Source organism: Carassius carassius, chromosome 18 (genome assembly GCF_963082965.1).
Source record: "Carassius carassius chromosome 18, fCarCar2.1, whole genome shotgun sequence".
Taxonomy (NCBI): Eukaryota; Metazoa; Chordata; class Actinopteri; order Cypriniformes; family Cyprinidae; genus Carassius; species Carassius carassius.
This window is the reverse complement of record NC_081772.1, coordinates 29,135,058-29,159,203: the sequence shown is the minus strand read 5'-3', so window position 1 is coordinate 29,159,203 and position 24,146 is coordinate 29,135,058. Positions and strand designations below refer to the sequence as shown.

Genomic DNA, 24,146 nt, shown 5'->3' with positions numbered 1-24,146 from the left:
ACCTAGCAAGCGGAGATTGTAAGCTAACCCTGGAAGCGGGTAAAACAGCAGTCCCACTGAGGAGAAATCAGGCTGCCATGTCTCATCCTATGTAATGGGGTTTTTCAGTGCTGGGCCTGGGGACCGACAGCACTGCACAATTCGGAGGTCTGTCTTATTCTACTCACTCTGTGAGCGCGCTCTCCTAACGAGCTGACCATCAGAATCAGGTGTGCCGAACAAGGGAGGTGCACTGATACCCTGGAGCAGGAAAGAACACCACTCCAGGACAGATTCAGAAGAAGAGATGGACCGTAGTGATAGCAAGGTGAGGCCTACAAAAAGAAGACTGACCTTCGCCCAAACAGGGACTTGAATTAAGCAGACCACCTTCTGCCATGTTGTGTGTAACACTGCTGCCTGACCTACTTGCAACCTAGCAAGCCGAGATTGTAAGCTAGCCCTGGAAGCGGCTAAAACAGCAGTCCCACTGAGGAGAAATCAGGCTGCCATGTCTCATCGTATGTAATGGGGTTTTCAGTACTGGCCCTGGGGACCGACAGCACTGCACAATTGGGAAGTCTGTCTTATTCTACTCACTCTGTGAGCGCGCTTTCCTAACGAGCTGACCATCAGAATCAGGTGTGCCGAACAAGTCAGGTGCACTGATACCCTGGAGCAGGAAGGAACACCGCTCTAGTACAGAGTCAGCAGAAGAGATGGACCATAGTGATAGCAAGGTGACTCCGCCAAAAGCAGAGAGACCTTCACCCAAACAGGGACTTGAACCCTGGACCCTCAGATTAAAAGTCTGATGCTCCACCGCCTGAGCTATCCGGGCTCTTGTGGAGCACTGGCTTCTCACCTTTTATAAAGCAGCAGTTTTACAACAAGCTGCCCAGAAGAGATGCAGGTGTCACGAGGATGAAAGCTAGAAGCAGTTATGGCACAGAGAGCGAAGGACCATTGAAGGCACAATTACCGTCACAGAAAGCTAAAGCAATACTGCAAATCCCTCCCGTCGTCGGCAGGGTTCGAACCTGCGCGGGTAGACCACAATGGATTTCAAGTCCATCGCCATAACCTCTCGGCCACGACTATTGTTAGAAAGCAAGCCCCCTTGTCTGGTGGTGCCCTGCACAGGCCAAGCTTCAGAAACAATATCACACAGAAAGATGAGGTGGTAAAAAATGTTCAACCTTCCCGTATACTCAACGGCAAAGGGTTGCCGTGACCCGGATTCGAACCGGGGTTGCTGCAGCCACAACGCAGAATACTAACCACTATACGATCACGGCATGCCACTGGCTCACCCAAGACAAACCCTGAAACCCGAATACAAGAAGCAGCAGCGGCGTGTTTGTCCATCGAAGAGGGACCGGTCATTTCGCAAATAAGTGCGAGGACCGTGAGAAAATGCATGGACGCTTTGCCTCATTGCCTTCAGCAAACAGCGTAGTCAACATTATTCGAACCTGCGCGGGGAGACCCCAATGGATTTCGAGTCCATCGCCTTAACCACTCGGCCACAACTACGGGAGTAGACCAATTTCTGCTCAGTTTGTGTCCAACACTGCTGCCTGACCTTCTTGCAACCAACCCAGCTCAGTAAGAAAGTGGAGATTGCAAGCTAGCCCTGCAAGCGGGTAAAACAGCCGTCCCACTGAGGAGAAATCAGGCTGCCATGTCTCATCCTATGTAATGGGGTTTTTCAGTACTGGCCCTGGGGACCGACAGCACTGCACAATTGGGAAGTCTGTCTTATTCTACTCACTCTGTGAGCACTCTTTCCTAAAGGGCTGACCATCAGAATCAGGTGTGCCGAACAAGGGAGATGCACTGATCCCCGGGAGCAGGAAGGAACATCGCTCTAGTACAGAGTCAGCAGAAGAGATGGACCGTAGTGATAGCAAGCTGAGGCCTACGAAAAGTAGACTGACCTTCGCCCAAACAGGAACTTGAATTAAGCAGACCACCTTCTGCCATGTTGTGTGTAACACTGCTGCCTGACCTACTTGCAACCTAGCAAGCGGAGATTGTAAGCTAGCCCTGAAAGCGGCTAAAACAGCAGTCCCACTGAGGAGAAATCAGGCTGCCATGTCTCATCCTACGTAATGGGGTTTTCAGTACTGGCCCTGGGGACCGACAGCACTGCACAATTGGGAAGTCTGTCTTATTCTACTCACTCTGTGAGCGCGCTTTCCTAACGAGCTGACCATCAGAATCAGGTGTGCCGAACAAGGCAGGTGCACTGATACCCTGGAGCAGGAAGGAACACCGCTCTAGTACAGAGTCAGCAGAAGAGATGGACCGTAGTGATAGCAAGCTGAGGCCTACAAAAAGAAGACTGACCTTCGCCCAAATAGGGACTTGAATTAAGCAGACCATCTTCTGCCATGTTGTGTGTAACACTGCAGCCTGACCTACTTGCAACCTAGCAAGCGGAGATTGTAAGCTAGCCCTGGAAGCGGGTAAAACAGCAGTCCCACTGAGGAGAAATCAGGCTGCCATGTCTCATCCTATGTAATGGGGTTTTTCAGTGCTGGGCCTGGGGACCGACAGCACTGCACAATTCGGAGGTCTGTCTTATTCTACTCACTCTGTGAGTGCGCTTTCCTAACGAGCTGACCATCAGAATCAGATGTGCCGAACAAGGGAGGTGCACTGATACCCTGGAGCAGGAAAGAACACCGCTCCAGTACAGATTCAGAAGAAGAGATGGACCGTAGTGATAGCAAGCTGAGGCCTACGAAAAGTAGACTGACCTTCGCCCAAACAGGAACTTGAATTAAGCAGACCACCTTCTGCCATGTTGTGTGTAACACTGCTGCCTGATTTACTTGCAACCTAGCAAGCGGAGATTGTAAGCTAGCCCTGAAAGCGGCTAAAACAGCAGTCCCACTGAGGAGAAGTCAGGCTGCCATGTCTCATCCTATGTAATGGGGTTTTCAGTACTGGCCCTGGGGACCGACAGCACTGCACAATTGGGAAGTCTGTCTTATTCTACTCACTCTGTGAGCGCGCTTTCCTAACGAGCTGACCATCAGAATCAGGTGTGCCGAACAAGGCAGGTGCACTGTTACCCTGGAGCAGGAAGGAACACCGCTCTAGTACAGAGTCAGCAGAAGAGATGGACCGTAGTGATAGCAAGCTGAGGCCTACAAAAAGAAGACTGACCTTCGCCCAAACAGGGACTTGAATTAAGCAGACCACCTTCTGCCATGTTGTGTGTAACACTGCAGCCTGACCTACTTGCAACCTAGCAAGCGGAGATTGTAAGCTAACCCTGGAAGCGGGTAAAACAGTAGTCCCACTAAGGAGAAATCAGGCTGCCATGTCTCATCCTATGTAATGGGGTTTTTCAGTGCTGGGCCTGGGGACCGACAGCACTGCACAATTTGGAGGTCTGTCTTATTCTACTCACTCTGTGAGCGCGCTCTCCTAACGAGCTGACCATCAGAATCAGATGTGCCGAACAAGGGAGGTGCACTGATACCCTGGAGCAGGAAAGAACACCGCTCCAGTACAGATTCAGAAGAAGAGATGGACCATAGTGATAGCAAGCTGAGGCCTACAAAAAGAAGACTGACCTTCGCCCAAACAGGGACTTGAATTAAGCAGACCACCTTCTGCCATGTTGTGTGTAACACTGCTGCCTGACCTACTTGCAACCTAGCAAGCCGAGATTGTAAGCTAGCCCTGGAAGCGGCTAAAACAGCAGTCCCACTGAGGAGAAATCAGGCTGCCATGTCTCATCGTATGTAATGGGTTTTTCAGTACTGGCCCTGGGGACCGACAGCACTGCACAATTGGGAAGTCTGTCTTATTCTACTCACTCTGTGAGCGCGCTTTCCTAACGAGCTGACCATCAGAATCAGGTGTGCCGAACAAGTCAGGTGCACTGATACCCTGGAGCAGGAAGGAACACCGCTCTAGTACAGAGTCAGCAGAAGAGATGGACCATAGTGATAGCAAGGTGACTCCGCCAAAAGCAGAGAGACCTTCACCCAAACAGGGACTTGAACCCTGGACCCTCAGATTAAAAGTCTGATGCTCCACCGCCTGAGCTATCCGGGCTCTTGTGGAGCACTGGCTTCTCACCTTTTATAAAGCAGCAGTTTTACAACAAGCTGCCCAGAAGAGATGCAGGTGTCACGAGGATGAAAGCTAGAAGCAGTTATGGCACAGAGAGCGAAGGACCATAGAAGGCACAATTATGGTCACAAAAAGCTAAAGCAATACTGCAAAGCCCTCCCGTCGTCGGCAGGGTTCGAACCTGCGCGGGTAGACCACAATGGATTTCAAGTCCATCGCCATAACCTCTCGGCCACGACTATTGTTAGAAAGCAAGCCCCCTTGTCTGGTGGTGCCCTGCACAGGCCAAGCTTCAGAAACAATATCACACAGAAAGATGAGGTGGTAAAAAATGTTCAACCTTCCCGTATACTCAACGGCAAAGGGTTGCCGTGACCCGGATTCGAAACGGGGTTGCTGCAGCCACAACGCAGAATACTAACCACTATACGATCACGGCATGCCACTGGCTCACCCAAGACAAACCCTGAAACCCGAATACAAGAAGCAGCAGCGGCGTGTTTGTCCATCGAAGAGGGACCGGTCATTTCGCAAATAAGTGCGAGGACCGTGAGAAAATGCATGGACGCTTTGCCTCATTGCCTTCAGCAAACAGCGTAGTCAACAGTATTCGAACCTGCGCGGGGAGACCCCAATGGATTTCGAGTCCATCGCCTTAACCACTCGGCCACAACTACGGGAGTAGACCAATTTCTGCTCAGTTTGTGTCCAACACTGCTGCCTGACCTTCTTGCAACCAACCCAGCTCAGTAAGAAAGTGGAGATTGCAAGCTAGCCCTGCAAGCGGGTAAAACAGCGGTCCCACTGAGGAGAAATCAGGCTGACATGTCTCATCCTATGTAATGGGGTTTTTCAGTACTGGCCCTGGGGACCGACAGCACTGCACAATTGGGAAGTCTGTCTTATTCTACTCACTCTGTGAGCACTCTTTCCTAAAGGGCTGACCATCAGAATCAGGTGTGCCGAACAAGGGAGATGCACTGATCCCCGGGAGCAGGAAGGAACATCGCTCTAGTACAGAGTCAGCAGAAGAGATGGACCGTAGTGATAGCAAGCTGAGGCCTACGAAAAGTAGACTGACCTTCGCCCAAACAGGAACTTGAATTAAGCAGACCACCTTCTGCCATGTTGTGTGTAACACTGCTGCCTGACCTACTTGCAACCTAGCAAGCGGAGATTGTAAGCTAGCCCTGAAAGCGGCTAAAACAGCAGTCCCACTGAGGAGAAATCAGGCTGCCATGTCTCATCCTACGTAATGGGGTTTTCAGTACTGGCCCTGGGGACCGACAGCACTGCACAATTGGGAAGTCTGTCTTATTCTACTCACTCTGTGAGCGCGCTTTCCTAACGAGCTGACCATCAGAATCAGGTGTGCCGAACAAGGCAGGTGCACTGATACCCTGGAGCAGGAAGGAACACCGCTCTAGTACAGAGTCAGCAGAAGAGATGGACCGTAGTGATAGCAAGCTGAGGCCTACAAAAAGAAGACTGACCTTCGCCCAAATAGGGACTTGAATTAAGCAGACCATCTTCTGCCATGTTGTGTGTAACACTGCAGCCTGACCTACTTGCAACCTAGCAAGCGGAGATTGTAAGCTAGCCCTGGAAGCGGGTAAAACAGCAGTCCCACTGAGGAGAAATCAGGCTGCCATGTCTCATCCTATGTAATGGGGTTTTTCAGTGCTGGGCCTGGGGACCGACAGCACTGCACAATTCGGAGGTCTGTCTTATTCTACTCACTCTGTGAGTGCGCTTTCCTAACGAGCTGACCATCAGAATCAGATGTGCCGAACAAGGGAGGTGCACTGATACCCTGGAGCAGGAAAGAACACCGCTCCAGTACAGATTCAGAAGAAGAGATGGACCGTAGTGATAGCAAGCTGAGGCCTACAAAAAGAAGACTGACCTTCGCCCAAACAGGGACTTGAATTAAGCAGACCACCTTCTGCCATGTTGTGTGTAACACTGCAGCCTGACCTACTTGCAACCTAGCAAGCGGAGATTGTAAGCTAGCCCTGGAAGCGGGTAAAACAGCAGTCCCACTGAGGAGAAATCAGGCTGCCATGTCTCATCCTATGTAATGGGGTTTTTCAGTGCTGGGCCTGGGGACCGACAGCACTGCACAATTCGGAGGTCTGTCTTATTCTACTCACTCTGTGAGCGCGCTTTCCTAACGAGCTGGCCATCAGAATGAGGTGTGCCGAACAAGGGAGGTGCACTGATACCCTGGAGCAGGAAGGAACACCGCTCCAGTACAGATTCAGAAGAAGAGATGGACCGTAGAGATAGCAAGGTGACTCAGCCAAAAGCAGAGAGACCTTCGCCCAAACAGGGACTTGAACCCTGGACCCTTAGATTAAAAGTCTGATGCTCCACCGCCTGAGCTATCCGGGCTCTTGTGGAGCACTGGCTTCTCACCTTTTATAAAGCAGCAGTTTTACAACAAGCTGCCCAGAAGAGACGCAGGTGTCACGAGGATGAAAGCTAGAAGCAGTTATGGCACAGAGAGCGAAGGACCATAGAAGGCACAATTACCGTCACAGAAAGCTAAAGCAATACTGCGAAGCCCTCCCGTAGTCGGCAGGGTCCGAACCTGTGCGGGGAAACCCCAATGAATTTCAAGTCCATCGCCTTAACCTCTCGGCCACGACTACGCCTAATGTTAGAAAGCAAGCCCCCTTGTGTGGTGGCGCCCTGCACAGGCCAAGCTTCAGAAACAAAATCACGCAGAAAAATGAGGTGGTTAAATTTTTTTAACCTTCCCGTAAACTCAACGGCAAAGGGTTGCCGTGACCCGGATTCGAACCGGGGTTGCTACGGCCACAACACAGAGTACTAACCACTATACGATCACGGCGTGCCACTGGCTCACCCAAGACAATCCCTGGAGCCCGGATACAAGAAGCAGCAGCGGCGTGTATGTCCAGGGACTGGACATTTCGCAAATAAGTGCGAGGACCGTGAAAAATGCATGGACGCTTTGCCTCATGGCTTTCAGCAAACAGCATAGTCGGCAGGATTCGAACCTGCGCGGGGAGACCCCAATGGATTTCTAGTCCATCGCCTTAACCACTCGACCACGACTACGGGAGCAGAATTTCGGCTCAGTTTGTGTCCAACACTGCTGCCTGACCTACTTGCAACCAACCCAGCTCAGTTAGCAAGCGGAGATTGCAAGCTAGCCCTGCAAGCGGGTAAAACAGCGGTCCCACTGAGGAGAAATCAGGCTGTCATGTCTCATCCTATGTAATGGGGTTTTTCAGTACTGGCCCTGGGGACCGACAGTACTGCACAATTGGGAAGTCTGTCTTATTCTACTCACTCTGTGAGCACTCTTTCCTAAAGGGCTGACCATCAGAATCAGGTTTGCCGAACAAGGGAGATGCACTGATCCCCGGGAGCAGGAAGGAACATCGCTCTAGTACAGAGTCAGCAGAAGAGATGGACCGTAGTGATAGCAAGCTCAGGCCTACAAAAAGAAGACTGACCTTCGCCCAAACAGGGACTTGAATTAAGCAGACCACCTTCTGCCATGTTGTGTGTAACACTGCTGCCTGACCTACTTGCAACCTAGCAAGCCGAGATTGTAAGCTAGCCCTGGAAGCGGCTAAAACAGCAGTCCCACTGAGGAGAAATCAGGCTGCCATGTCTCATCCTATGTAATGGGGTTTTTCAGTACTGGCCCTGGGGACCAACAGCACTGCACAAATGGGAGGTCTGTCTTATTCTACTCACTCCGTGAGCACTCTTTCCTAAAGGGCTGACCATCAGAATCATGTGTGCCGAACAAGGGAGATGCACTGATCCCCGGGAGAAGGAAGGAACATCGCTCTAATACAGAGTCAGCAGAAGAGATGGACCCGTAGTGATACCAAGCTGAGGCCTACAAAAAGTAGACTGACCTTCACCCAAACAGGGACTTGAATTAACCCTTTGAAGTCGATTAACACGGATACCCGTTTTGAGTCATTTTCTCCTGATAACCCCGAAAAGAACTTAAATTACACTTTCAGTTTTAATCGTACAGATAAGAGCAATACATCAATCGAATCTGTAAAGGGTCTACTTTTTTTTGGATACAGACATAATAACAACAAAACTTTGTGCACTTATAAAATAAAGATAACAAACAAGGTGTGCTGTCTGCAGCCTTTGTCTGCGCTGATCTTTATTTACAAACACGTCATTAAAATGAACTGTAACTCCGTGAATATTCAACGAAAATACATGAGAGAGATATCTATAGAAAGCTTGACATGTCTACTTTTAAACTAAACAATTTCCGCCGAAAACAGATTTTCTGTGATAAAGTAATCCATATGAAAACAACGCGACGTCTGTTTTTCATGTCTCCCTTCATTATATCTAATGTGACCACGCCCCCGCGCTGAACGTGCTATTCAGAATTAAACTGAAGCGCGCGGCTTGAATACGCCCATAACAGAAGAAAAAGCAGCGAGACTGTTCTTCAAGATTTTATTTTACTGTTTGCTTCGCGATGAGAGGAATAAGACATAATTCACCCCAAAAAGATGTCATGTGGTTGAGGATTTGAGAAATGGATTTCCTCAGAAAAAAAAGAATGAAGCACTTTATTCAGCAGAGATCATAAACATGAGTAAGTCTCTTTTTATTCATTTATATACTTGTACTAGTTTTCACATAACGTGTAAACATTTTACTAGTTAGACTTTTTCCAAATACTTTTTCCAAACTATAATTCCTGACTAAATATATAATCAAGTGAAAAATTATGAAGTTTCAATAACAACCCAGCCAGCAATGACATGTGGGGCCCAGATGGGTTAACTACGGGTTCCATGGGTACTGTGTGGGCATGGGCTTTAGCTGGGTGAAATCAGCGGGTCCCATGTAGGTTTTGTAGTACGAGTCCCACATAGGAAGCCCATATGAGCTGATTACATGGGCCCCATAAGGGACAAGCATGGGCCAAGTGGGCATGGGTTTGATCTGGGAACACATATATGGGTCTTGAATGGCATATTTATGGGCCAAGTGGGCATGGGTTTGAACTGGGAATGCACATATGGGTCCTGCATAGAATTTTTATGGGCCAAGTGGGCATGGTTTTGAACTGGGAACACATATATGGGTCTTGAATGGCATATTTATGGGCCAAGTGGGCATGAGTTTGAACTGGGAATGCACATATGGGTCCTGCATAGAAGTTTTATGGGCCAAGTGGGCATGGATTTGAACTGGGAACACATATATGGGTCTTGCATGACATATTTATGGGTCAAGTGGGCATGAGTTTGATCTGGGAATGCACATATGGGTCCTGCATAGAATTTTTATGGGCCAAGTGGGCATGGGTTTGAACTGGGAACACATATATGGGTCTTGAATGGCATATTTATGGGCCAAGTGGGCATGGGTTTGATCTGGGAACACATATATGGGTCTTGAATGGCATATTTATGGGCCAAGTGGGCATGGGTTTGAACTGGGAATGCACATATGGGTCCTGCATAGAAATTTTATGGGCCAAGTGGGCATGGGTTTGAACTGGGAACACATATATGGGTCTTGCATGACATATTTATGGGCCAAGTGGGCATGGGTTTGATCTGGGAATGCACATATGGGTCCTGCATAGAATTTTTATGGGCCAAGTGGGCATGGGTTTGAACTGGGAACACATATATGGGTCTTGAATGGCATATTTATGGGCCAAGTGGGCATGGGTTTGATCTGGGAACACATATATGGGTCTTGAATGGCATATTTATGGGCCAAGTGGGCATGGGTTTGATCTGGGAACACATATATGGGTCTTGAATGGCATATTTATGGGCCAAGTGGGCATGGGTTTGATCTGGGAACACATATATGGGTCTTGAATGGCATATTTATGGGCCAAGTGGGCATGGATTTGAACTGGGAATGCACATATGGGTCCTGCATAGAAATTTTATGGGCCAAGTGGGCATGGGTTTGAACTGGGAACACATATATGGGTCTTGCATGACATATTTATGGGCCAAGTGGGCATGGGTTTGATCTGGGAACACATATATGGGTCTTGAATTGCATATTTTTGGGCCAAGTGGACATGGGTTTGAACTGGGAATGCACGTATGGGTCCTGCATAGAAACTTTATGGGCCAAGTGGGCATGGGTTTGAACTGGGAACACATATATGGGTCTTGCATGACATATTTATGGGCCAAGTGGGCATGGGTTTGATCTGGGAACACATATATGGGTCTTGCATGACATATTTATGGGCGAAGTGGGCATGGGTTTGATCTGGGAACACATATATGGGTCTTGCATGATATATTTATGGGCCAAGTTGGCATGGGTTTGAACTGGGAACACATATATGGGTCTTGAATGGCATATTTATTGGCCAAGTGGCCATGGGTTTGGGTGATTGGTTCAGGTCCAGCAATATTATGTAATGCTCATCTACAAACAAGCGTCAAAAATAAAATAAAATAAGCTTAACTTAGGATATCAAGGGGAGCCTTATCATTCAAGCTCCTCTTGGCAAAGCAAAATCTGCTCGTCACAACATGGCAGACAGAGCATCATTCTGCTTGCTTCGATGCTGGACAGGACAAGAGGAAAAAAGAAAAAAAAAGGACTTGCAGGAGGCCTCATCATCAATCTGTCTGCCACTTCTGTGTTGTTAGATGTCCTTGGACCAAGGATTAGCATGTGTTTCTATCAAGGTGTAGCTCAAACACCAACAATGACTGATGTGTTGGCTGTAAAAGGTAGAGCAGATCTATTTGGTTAGGCTATCTGAAGATCTTCAGGATGCATTGACATATACATGGTTTATGGTTTAAGATGGTAAAGGGAGGGGCTGAGGTAGTTAAAGAAGTAGGCCTATAAGGCCAGAGTCCCTTTCAATTTAAGTAAAAGAATGAAGCTGCAGAAAGCCTTCCGACAGTGCATGGAGCATTCACATAAACACTTTCATTGGTGCAGTGACCCAGATTGGGACAGATTTATGGGGATAAGTGTAAAGGAGACAGCATTGCTACTGCTGGCATTTGAATATTTACAATATTTATATTGTATGAATATTTTGCTAACTTAACATAAGTTGCTTATAACATATAGTTGCCTGTAGAATGTTGGGTAAATCCCTCCCTGATGCCTCATAGGACCCATTTTGCTACCCAATTGGCTTTTGGTCAGTTTGCACATTCATCTACCACGCCAGATATCCAGATTCAAGACTCGCCTGGGGAGTGGTTTCTGGTATCAGAGGTGGAAGTCATTAATTACAAATACTCAGATTACTGTAATTAAGTAGTTTTTTGGGGTACTTGTACTTTTATGAGTAGATTTTCAAGCCTGTACTTTTACTTGTAATATTCATTAATCCATGTAATCTACTAAATTACTTTTAAAATCATAGTTGAGTACTGAGTAAAATTTTAATTCATATCCAAACCTTTTATCTGCATTTTTGGAGCCAGTAAGGTGATTTGATAGCAAACAAGCCGATGAAAACCGGGTCATGAGGATGGAAAACGAAACAAAACAAAAAAAGGACGTTAATGATTGATCTTTCATTGATTCTGAAGGAAGAATTTAACCAGTTAAAAATGTATTCATGGATATTTAATCAATAGTCATGGCTCCTCATGTAATTTAGTTTTTTGTCTGCTGGAGGCATTTGCTTAATAAGGAAATCAATACTTAAATGAGAAAAAAATTAGGTAAAAACACTTTTTTTGCATCTTATCAGTTATTAATGATTAATAGATTGTTGGCATGTTAACTTCTGGTAAAGGAAAACACAATTTCCAGCCCTTGTCTGGAGAAGTGATGGTGACATCAGTGGTTAAAAGTAACTAATACTCTTAATATTTTCTTTTTCATTTTTCTTTTTTAATTTTTATTATTTTAATTTATTTTTACAAACTGTACTTTTATTTGAGTATTTCGCTAACACCGGTTTTACTCGTAATTGAGTAATATTTTAGCAACGCACTTAATTGGACTTGACTACAGATTTTCAGTACTCTCCACAACTGCCTGTTATGCACAACAACACCTAATTAGGGTCATTCATAAGAAGCCAGCGAAGCAGTTAAGTTGTTTGTTAATTCTCTCACATATCCTTTAATTTACGAATTTTACTGTATTAAATTGTTATTTAGTCAGGCAGTTCGGACATCTCTGGGGCCTGTATGCAAAGGCCCTGTTTCGCGCTCAAAACGTTAACAGTCCATTCGGAATCGGAAAGCAAGCTGGCTGTGACTTGGAGGTGAAGTGCATATTTCTTCCGACCAACGCCGAATTTCCATAAAATTAAGGTAAGTTGAAATATTATATTGCCATAAAAATAACACTGCCGATTGTACAGTAGGCTGTATTTTTGGTTTGTGCTGTTTAATCTGATGTAGAATCTAACCAAAAGGAAAAACAGCGGGTTTGGTTTAGCTATAGGGCTGGGCAATAGTTCAGTATCAATATATCACAAGATACTTTTATTCAATAACGGTGATATGATATAAAATATATTCATCATTATTTCACTTCAAATTCATCTAATCAATATCAGATTCAGAGTTTGGTTCCGTCCCGAACCCTTCCTTATGCTTTAAACATAAAAACATATTGCACATATTGCATAATAACACATACTTCAACATATTGCACTGTCCCCACCTTTTGCTCTAAGAATAAATTGGAACAAATCAAATCAAACTAAATGTGTAAGCAAACAGTCTCAAATGTCTTGTGCTTGTAAACATCATAATGTAGGTCTCGCTGTGCATCTTGCTGGCTTCTATCGTTAGTTGTAGTGTTGCAGTTACAACTGCACTAGCAGCTAATACAAAATGAAGGATAAATATTGACTAAGGTTGAATTTTGTTTGCTTGCATAACCCAAAGAGCAAATGTAGCTGCAGATATCTTATTATAAAAATATAAGAATTATTAAAACTCGTAAAATTCTGACAAAGGAGCTAAATAAATGATAATTGTATAATAATAATATAATTACCTACATTTTAAGTATATGAAAGTAAAACAAGCACAGCCAATTTGATGGAGCTGAATTAATATCAGCCTTATGACTCGGAACATCTGAGTGGTTTGGCATCATGAGCATCAACCGTGATGTTCCTGGGATAAGGCTGATATTAATTCATATACTTAAGTATTCATATACTTAAAATGTAGGTAATTATATTATTATTATACAATTATCATTTATTTAGCTCCTTTGTCAGAATATTTTATGAGTTTTAATAATTCTTATATTTTTATAATAAGATATATATTTGCTCTTTGGGTTATGCAAGCAAACAAAATTCAACCTTAGTCAATATTTATCCTTCATTTTGTATTAGTGCAGTTGTAACTGCAACACTACAACTAATGATAGAAGCCAGCAAGATGCACAGGGAGACCGGGGCTCATACCCCTTTTTATGTAGGTAAAACATGGCCGAGAGGGGAGAGAAGGGAGAGAGAGGCCGATTCATACAAAAAGTAAATAAAAATGTCAATCTAAAACCAATTAGGCACAGTGTTCAGTCAGTATAGACATAAATCCATAAACAAATAAACATATCCATTTTTTAAGGACAGGCAAATGTGTTTTATAAAAAAATAAATAATAAATTAAAATCAAGTGAACAACATGTTTCCTGTAAACCAAGGGCAGGCACACAGCAGCAGTTAAACAGTGAACACAACAAATATTAAGGGAATTTTGTGAAGTACATTCAGTGGACAACTGCACAGTCTGTTGCAAAAGAACTTTACAATTCTCACCAGTCTGAAATTATTCGCTGTATCCAGGCTAAAAAGCTCCCAAACTTTAGCTGCTGTATAGGACACCGCCATTACTGTACGCTACCGCTCGGCAGAGATGCTATTGTGCATGTGCAACTCATGGCAGAGATTGTAGTGAGATGCCTCACTCCGTTGGAAAAACATGTCTATCGACAATTGTCCACAATGGAATTCATTGTCGACTATTCCTATTATCGATTTTTGTCGAAAACATTGACGAATCGTTGCAGCCATAATACGCATATTGCTGAGTGACACGTGAGCCTTGCTTATCGTGGACGCTTGCACACACTAATGTCCCTGTGTGCTCTGCACGCATACACATGCACACAGACACACGCACACACACACTTAGTGTCATGTAAGCTGGTTATTTGATGTTAAATGGTTACTTATCTTTTTATTGAAAGCTCCTGTTGAACACTGATTTGCTAAATTTTTGTCTAATTTCATTAAGGTCTTGCCAGCCAGAAGACAGGAGCCAGCCAGACAGGAGGAGGTGTACCCTGTTCATAAATATGGCGTAAGTTTCCATACATCGACCTTAAAGTTTCCTTTAAATGCTCCTGATATGTTACAAGACGTTGACAAATTATGTTAATTTCAAATGCTTATGACTTATATCACAGTCGTTTAACCAGGATATTCTCATTTCAAAAGCAGAGGTGCAGTCCACAACTGATACTGTTTACATTTGATATTTGATGAAAGTTCCCAATCAGGGAGAGGAGGGCTCTTAAGTATTCAGAATTTGGGTGGATATGTTATTTAACCCATTTTGCCCATTTTTATCAATTTCTTTCATGAAGGGTTTTTCCTCCATAGAGATTTCCGTTATTTCTTAGCCGCCACCGAGCCGTCACATATGACTCCTTTAAAACAGACCATCACAGATTAGGGATGTGTCACGATCTTTGGATATTGGAATATATTATCTCTGAGCCACAATTAATTTCACACACACATGTGTGTGACAGTCAGCAGGTCTTTAACTTAAACACCTCAATATGTCTGTCGGTTTTATATAGTACAAAAGCTTTGTCTGTTACAGATCAAAAAGAAAAATGGATTATGATGACAGTCGTTGGACTAAACGAAGACGTGTTAAAATGAAAGTACAGGAGCACTTGAAGTTTTTGGAAGACTGCCATAATGACGAGGACATTGTGCCAACAAATATGGATTTAATTGCATCAGAGGAAGAGTTGGAGTCTCATGGAAGTAACAATTCAAATGACAGACAGATCTGTGGACATCATAGTGAAGATTTGGGGTCTCAAAGTGATGAATCACATTCTGAAGTTGTTTCCAAACACAGTTTTGAAGCCACAAATGATCAGACTGATTCGGAAAGCACAGGTGACAAGTCAGACCCTTGTAGGATATTGGGAGACTGGGCAGTAAATCACAATATTTCACATAGTGCGCTGTCAGAGTTGTTGCACTTATTAGTGCAGTGTGGCTTAGAGTTACCAAAAGATCCAAGAACTCTTTTGTCAACCTCAACAACCTACGAAATCAAAGACATTGGAGCTGGATGCTACTGCCATATTGGAGTGTCTAACTTAATCATTTCAGCGCTGTCAAAGGAAGCACATTCCTCAGTAGACACTATAACACTGCACATTAACATTGATGGTATACCCCTCTCAGGCAGCTCTAAACAGGAGTTATGGCCTATTCTGGCTAAGATCAAGGAACTTCCCAGAGCTAATGTTGGTGTCATTGGTCTGTTTGCAGGCCCAACAAAGCCTCAATCGGTTCATGAATACCTGAAGGATTTCATTGAGGAGTTGAAGCTATTAATGCGTGATGGTCTAGAATACAATGAAAGACATTACAATGTTGCTCTTCCAGATGCATTTATTTGTGATGCACCTGCTCGTGCCTACTTGAAATGCATCAAAGGTCACACTGGCTACAGCTCCTGTGAGCGATGTACTGAGTATGGGGTTCATTTAGGTACAGTTGTGTTTCCAGAATTGACTGCACCGCTTCGGACAGACTTGACCTTTGATCAGCAGCTTGATAGTGAACATCACCATAATGATATAGTCTCACCGCTACAGGAGCTTGGCATTACAATGGTCTCAAGCTTTGTCCTTGACTATATCCATTTGGTATGCTTAGGACATGTTAGAAGAATTGTACATCTTTGGACCAAGGGACCTTTAAGTAGTCGTCTTTCTGCTTCCACAATCAACATGATTTCTGATCACTTGGAATCAATCAGAGCAAATCTCCCACAGAATTTTTCACGTAAGCCAAGGTCACTTCGAGAATACAGAAATTGGAAGGCCACTGAATATCGGCAGTTTCTGTTGTACACAGGTCCTGTGGTACTGAAAGGACGCCTACCAACAAGGCTGTACAAAAACTTTATGCTACTTTCAGTTGCAATGAGGATACTTCTCAGTCCAGCCTTGTGCTCTAAGCACTGTGAATATGCAGACAAGCTACTGAAATGTTATGTGACAAATTTTGGACAGATATATGGATCAGAGCAGCTAGTGTATAACACTCACTCACTCATCCATCTTGCTGATGATGCCAGAAACTTTGGTGCCCTAGACAACATGTCATGTTTCCCTTTCGAAAACCATCTGGGGACTATGAAGCGGTTAGTGAGACGGCCCCAAGGCGCAGTTCAACAACTCGTAAGACGTCTCAGTGAAAAGCAGCGTTCACTCTCCCTTAAAAGTGGAAAAGAGAGGGCAAATAAGCCTCTACAACCACATTTCTCAGGTCCGACTCTCCCTGATGTTCCTGTCCGCATGCAGTACATAAAGTACAGACATGAGGGCAATATCATTTCTCGTCGTGAAGGCAGCAATTGTTTTAATGTTAAGGGCAAAGTTGCTGTGGTGCGGAACATTGTTGAGTTGGTATCAGGGGGTATGTATGCAGTCTGTCAGTTTTATGAAAAAGAAGACAGCTTTTACAACTACCCTATTGAGTCAACGTGTGTGGGGATTAGAACAGTGACACGGCTGTTTCACGAGCTGCACGGTGTGTCAGTCACAGATTTAACTGAGAGACTTATACTTCTGCCATTGCAGGATGGAGCTGTTGCATTTGTCCAATTACACAATCAGTAACCATTATGAACTTTGCAGCATGCCCCTGTTCTGTGTTGTCGAGTTTATTGACGAAACCTACGATGGCCAATCTGTGGTGGATATAATTCCAACATGTTGGATGACCGAAGAACAAAATGAGTGTTTCTGGCCATCAGGCCGTAATGTAACCAAGGCTGTGAAGGACCGACAGAAGCCAGAGAAATCGTGGCCGAAATACTCCATCAGGGTACTTGGATGGGCAGGTAAGAGGTTCTTTTCTGAATTTGACAAATACTCTGTCATCTACCTAGCTCGATGTCAATAAGGCATCAATTTCTATAAGTGCCAATAATGTACTTTTAAAAATTTAAGTCGGTAAAATTGTGTATCTATATTCAATTGCCTTTTTCTGAACCAACATCAGTCATCATAAATGGTAAACAATATTTTTTCATGTTTACTCAACTCCAGGCATTTGAGATTATTTATAGGTGCAAATACCAAAATGATTATTTTTATCATGGTCAGTATAGATTGCATACTAATACCCTTTTTCCTTTTGTTATTAAGACACTTTTGAGGCTGCTCGCAAAAAATGTAAAAAAGCGGAGGCAACGTCTGACTTACAGACAGATGGTGATGATTTGCCTGCAAGGCGGAAAAGAGAGGGCAAATAAGCCTCTACAACCACATTTCTCAGGTCCGACTCTCCCTGATGTTCCTGTCCGCATGCAGTACATAAAGTACAGACATGAGGGCAATATCATTTCTCGTCGTGAAGGCAGCAATTGTTTTAATGTTAAGGGCAAAGTTGCTGTGGTGCGGAACATTGTTGAGTTGGTATCAGGGGGTATGTATGCAGTCTGTCAGTTTTATGAAAAAGAAGGCAGCTTTTACAACTACCCTATTGAGTCAACGTGTGTGGGGATTAGAACAGTGACACGGCTGTTTCACGAGCTGCACGGTGTGTCAGTCACAGATTTAACTGAGAGACTTATACTTCTGCCATTGCAGGATGGAGCTGTTGCATTTGTCCAATTACACAATCAGTAACCATTATGAACTTTGCAGCATGCCCCTGTTCTGTGTTGTCGAGTTTATTGACGAAACCTACGATGGCCAATCTGTGGTGGATATAATTCCAACATGTTGGATGACCGAAGAACAAAATGAGTGTTTCTGGCCATCAGGCCGTAATGTAACCAAGGCTGTGAAGGACCGACAGAAGCCAGAGAAATCGTGGCCGAAATACTCCATCAGGGTACTTGGATGGGCAGGTAAGAGGTTCTTTTCTGAATTTGACAAATACTCTGTCATCTACCTAGCTCGATGTCAATAAGGCATCAATTTCTATAAGTGCCAATAATGTACTTTTAAAAATTTAAGTCGGTAAAATTGTGTATCTATATTCAATTGCCTTTTTCTGAACCAACATCAGTTATCATAAATGGTAAACAATATTTTTTCATGTTTACTCAACTCCAGGCATTTGAGATTATTTATAGGTGCAAATACCAAAATGATTATTTTTATCATGGTCAGTATAGATTGCATACTAATACCCTTTTTCCTTTTGTTATTAAGACACTTTTGAGGCTGCTCGCAAAAAATGTAAAAAAGCGGAGGCAACGTCTGACTTACAGACAGATGGTGATGATTTGCCTGCAAGGCGAAAAAGCAGGTAATGTAATACACAGAATATAATGTTATATAATGTTATATAATTAACGTTGCAGAATTTCTGGTATTAAAGGAAAAGTACTGTTTTTTTAAACCTTGTTTCTAGCATGTTTCTTTCATAAACTTACCCGGGGAAGTTTGCAGTGACTTTTTGTCCTTCTGGAGATATTTAGATCCATGTCATTCCTGCAAAACGGTAGAGGTTGGGGCCAGTAAGCCTAAATAAAACATTATCAGTGACAAAACATCTTCTTTTCACCAGTATGTTGTTATGAATTGCTAGTGCTATCCCTCGATGACTTCAGAACAGCTTGTTTGTCATCCAGGCATTTTAAAAAATATTTGTCAATACGTTGTTACCGATAATGTTTTATTTAGGCTGTAATGTACTGGCCCTGACCTCTACGGTTTTGCTGGAATAGCACTCACTGAGATGGATGTAAATTTCTCGCGAACAACATCAGGTTACTCCAAACTTCTCCGGCTGAGTTTATGAACTTATTTCGTGCTAGAAATAAGGTCCAGGTTCAAAAAAACTTTTCCTTTCCCTTTAATTTCCATTTTTCATTTACGTCAAATATGGCAGTTGTTAGAAAAATTCCTTGAGCCACATACAGTATAAAAAACTCCTTTCGGTCGGAATATATCATAAAAAGCAATATTGATGCCAATATTTTAGAGTCCAAAACTAGATCAGTATGCTTTTCCACTGCAGCACGGTACAGCGCGGTATGGCATGGTACAGCACCACACGCTTTGGACAACCAGGACGGTTTTTGTTTCCATACAGAAGGTAGTGTCGTTACGACCTGGAAGTGGGTGTAGTTGGCATGGCGACACTGCTGTGACGTCATTTTTAGTAGACGGCATATGTACTGTCACGCCGTGGTCAGTAAAGTAAACACAACAATGGAGGCATTAGAGGCGTTACTGCTGCTGTTGTTTGCTCTGTGGCTTGTAGTCAGCGAAAACGGCAAAAGACAGAGCCAGGAATATTTAGAAGAGGCGAGGCTGTTGTTTGTGTGTTTTGTTTTACACACATGGCGCGCTCGCTATAATCACCCTCGATCTGCTGCCCCCCTGTTTACACCATATACGTATTTCTCCGCGACAGTCGACAAGCGCTTCTGATCAGCTGTTGTCCTTGTAGAACATGTGCTGGGGATCATACAACTCCCTGTACTTCTCCACTTCTAAGATTAATTTTACACCGCTCATCTGGACTTGTCATCAACTCCTCTGCCTCTCTCTCACTTCCTTGTTTGTGTGTTTCGTCGCGCTTATTTTCTCTAACCAATCAGTGGACAGCACCCTGTTACGTCACGTTTCGTGTTGGTTCAGCACGATAGAGCCACCTCTGAAACGGGTGCGAAAAATCGTAACGGGTCCCGGGTCTCCCTGTGAAAACACAAATAAAGCGTGCCGTGCGGAGCCGTTACGAAAATGTGCAGGGGAAAAGGGGCATAACAAACACCTATAACTGCTTTTTTCAGTGTATTCTATTGTAAAAGTTTAAATGTTTGCTTTTAACTGAATATAGAGCACCAAAACCACTGCTGGCTTCCAGTGAGGAGGAAACGGACATTGAGGGAGATGTCTTGCCACCTACTCCTCCCGAGGCGTTTGTGTCTAAGAAAATGTTGGGTGCAGGTGAAGCCCGGACAAAAAACAGGGTTAGTGATTAAGTGTGTGAAGTGATTAAGTGTAACAAGACCTATAATAGTTCTACAATAATTGGTCTACAAAAGGAGAAGTGAAAATGTCCCTCCTTTAATGAGAAATGTAGATAGGCTATATGGTCAGGATTTAATTTATTTTTAATTTAATTGATGCACTGACCCATCCATTGACTTTCGAGTGATTGCCCGCATATCGCCTAGCCAGTGGTTCTTAAAACTTTTTTGTCAGAGAATAGCTTATCCATTCACAAATTAAGGTGAATCTGCAGCATTTTGTCACAGAGGGGAAATATCACATGCTGAAAACGTCGCCTACGATAAGATAAATTCTCTCTTTGCATTCGATTGTTTATAGTGTCAGACAGAAAATTCTGAAATGCCGTTTCATTCATTCAGTAGGCTATATTGTAAGACATTAATATTTTAAGACACCTTATTCAAATCTTTATTTTCTCTTGCTCTTTTCTCAAAAAATAAACATGGAGAGCATCTCGCGACCCATCGGAAACGTCTTGCAACCCCCTTGGGGGTCGCAATCCCTTGGATAAGAACCATTGGCCTAGGCTACGTTTTGTCGCCCAATGATAAAGATCCTTAGCTCTGGTAAAAGGCAAACTCGATTTCAGTAGCCTAATCTTCCAATGAAATCTGATAGTTATTGAAATGTGAATCTTCAGACTTGTATGATTTAATTACAAGCAACCCACATGATGGCTAAATTTCTGCAATTTGTATTTTGACAATGTAGCCTATATTTCGGCAGAATCATAAAGCTCCTTAACTTGTAAAGCGCTGCAACAGCCTTTGGTGACATGTAAAAAAGTAGGCTAGTCTAAGTATCCTAGACGGAACAATGTTCCCTGCAGCACAGAAGTCAGCATCAATCCGATTAAGCCAATCTAGTCGCAAACCGTGCAAATCACCATTAACCACTGACATTGCGCTACAAGACCCCGGTCTTTGACCTATGATGTGTTGGTCTAGTTATTTAATGTTTTAGTGTTGTGTTTTTAATTTGCTGCAGTGTTACCGGTATTTCTTCCTCTTAGGATATTGAAATGGTGTTAATGCTGTACTTCTGCTTTCATATTGTACAGAGGACAAGCCGCAGCCCTCATGTGTCCCAGAGGGGACTCAGCAGCCCTCATGTGTCTCATAGGGGAAGCCGCAGCCCTTGTATGTCCCAGAGGGGAAGCCGCAGCCCTTGTGTGTCCCAGAGAGGACTCAGCAGCCCTCATGTGTCTCATAGGGGAAGCCGCAGCCCTTGTATGTCCCAGAGGGGAAGCCGCAGCCTTCGTGTGTCCCAGAGAGGACTCAGCAGCCCTCATGTGTCTCATAGGGGAAGCCGCAGCCCTTGTGTGTCCCAGAGGGGAAGCCGCAGCCCTTGTGTGTCCCAGAGAAGAAGCCGCAGCCCTTGTGTGTCCCAGAGAAGAAGCCGCAGCCCTTGTGTGTCCCAGAGAGGACTCAGCAGCCCTCGTGTGTCTCATAGGGGAAGCCGTAGCCCTTGTGTATCCCAGAGGGGAAGCCGCAGCCCTCGTGTGTCCCAGAGAAGAAGCCGCAGCCCTCGTGTGTCCCAGAGGGGACTAAGCAGCCCTCACGTTTCCGGGTGACGGAGCAGGTCCCAGGGATCCCGCAGCCCCAACGTTTCTGGGAGGGTGGGCGAGTTCACAACGCCTTATGTTACAATGCATTATGAGCTCGTAGATCTGCCATTTCAGTATTTGTATTAGTATTTTTGTTTTCGTTTAGAGGTATTGAAATGTTCCTTAAAGTCAAAGTTTCTGCTTCCAAATTGTATAGGTAACCAGGGTCAGCCCAGCAAGACAGAGTCTGACCCCGAGAAACCCCTGTGGGTCTCCCACAAGTGGCCTCAGCATGAGCCTACTTGGCGGCAGCCCCACCCCGTCTCCTGGCCACAGAGCAGCCCAGTTACTGTGTGGCCAAAGTTTAGCCCCCCAAAAAATTGATGGAGCAATGTTCATCACACTAGTGACATTGCTAGAAGAAGTGAAGGACACACTGAAGTTGCATGGGCAGATGCTAAACATACTGCTCAAAAAAGATTCCATGCCAGTCATGGCGATACCAGATGGTGCTGTTTTCCCCCTGGCCAACGTTGAGGACGTTATCGCCATGAATGAGAAGCTCTCAGACCCTGAATTCATGTCTGCAGTGGTAAGTTTTTGGGGGCCAGATCCTATTGTTTTCCTGTGTTTTCTTTTTCTTTCTTCTGACAAAATCCTTCCCATGCATAATGAATCACTAAACTTTGCAGAGTTCAAGACCCATGCCAGGTTGCTTCAAATCAACCATGTCTGCTACAACTTAACATTTTTCACCTTCATGTAGTCCAAATACGGAAGAGACTTTTAAGTATACTTGAACATCAGTTCACTGCTCCATTGACTAATCTTAATTTCAAATCTGATGGTAATTGTCTTCAGCAAAACAGTCCTTAGCTAAATAGACAAGTTATTAAGACCATTACACTTGTATAGCTACAGTCGGCAAATTGGATACGCCCCAACAGCCTTGCTCCCGCCCCCGCCACGTGCACCATATTGGGGAAAACAATGCTGATTTGCCCATTGACTCCCGTGTTATAATAGGCATTTTTCCGAACGCAGGATTGAGGACCCACGGTTATATTTTCACTCAACAACCCACCCCCTCAATAACCGGATAACCCCAACAACAATATTGTTGTTGCTGACTGGTAATCCTCAGATTTCCACCAATTTGACTGGTGTAAAAGAAGTGTGGTAGGCACTAGGTAGGGATCACAAACAATATAGTCGTACAAGACTTCAACATTACATGACTACTGATTGAAATCGCCATAGCGTTTGGCGGGGTGCACAATTTTGACCTAATTGCAGTTTTTCTGACAAATATTGCGATGCGATTTTCGATTTTTATATTCAATACTTTTAAGTGCATAAAACTACAATTATGAATGAAATATTATATCATTACTTACAAAACACAGTCTTGTACAACTTGACACACATGAGAACAATATACAATAACCTAAAAAATATTTGTGGACAGCACCCTCTTCTGGCTTTTGTCTGCTGTTGAACCTGAAAAATCTCTAATATAAACAACGTAGTGATTGAGGTAATGAGATTGTTGGTTCCACCTGTTATTTTTGCTCGGCGTGTTTGTCATATAGGCTATTCATGGTCGATTATCCAGAGTTTAAGAATCTTAATCGAATTGTCACGTGTCGTATAAAGATCTTTATCGACTTTTTGGCACACCCCTTCTAGAAAGTGCCAAAATAACTTCCAGTCAAAAATATTGAGGGTGGACTTCTACACAAAATTATGCTTGATGGAAAATGTCTTCATTTCCCCATGGACATAATCTTGGTCATTCTGTAGTAGATCACCCCCTTGAGGCAGTTTGGCTGTGAAGCTCTATGCTGAAAAGGGAAGACTGGCATTGTGAATATGGCCTATAGACTACGGTCTATAGGCCATATTCACAATGCCAGTCTTGTAGGTTTTAGGGAACTGGTATTTTATGCTATCAAGCACATAATTGGTTTAACACTTTTTTATTATTATTATTATTATTATTATTATTATTATTATTATTATTATTATTATTATTAACATTGACCTGCCAAAAATAAGGATGCCAGGTTTAAAGCGGGGTGTTTGGCTATGTAATGGGGACAGAGAATATATTATGATATTTACTGTCTTAATATGGTGTTTTCTGATCCTGTGACTTTAAATGTACTTTGCTCTATTACTGTATACTCTTAAGGTTGCCATGGTTGCAGACATAGGGGGTTCCTCACTTGAAGATGCCACTAGGAGGATGATGAAGTTCCTGATGTTGCCAGAACTG

General features: G+C 44.0%; 3 non-coding genes across 3 annotated transcripts; all 3 read right to left on the bottom strand.

Moving 5' to 3' along the window:
* Nucleotides 1–1,433: 1,433 nt before the first annotated feature.
* Nucleotides 1,434–1,515, bottom strand: trnas-cga (transfer RNA serine (anticodon CGA)). The gene has a single exon. It is a non-coding gene; the product is annotated as a tRNA-Ser (tRNA).
* Nucleotides 1,516–4,669: 3,154 nt separating this feature from the next.
* Nucleotides 4,670–4,751, bottom strand: trnas-cga (transfer RNA serine (anticodon CGA)). Its single transcript has one exon. It is a non-coding gene; the product is annotated as a tRNA-Ser (tRNA).
* A 2,328-nt stretch (nt 4,752–7,079) lies between these two features.
* trnas-aga (transfer RNA serine (anticodon AGA)) lies at nt 7,080–7,161 on the bottom strand. Its single transcript has one exon. It is a non-coding gene; the product is annotated as a tRNA-Ser (tRNA).
* Between the last annotated feature and the right edge of the window lie 16,985 nt (nt 7,162–24,146).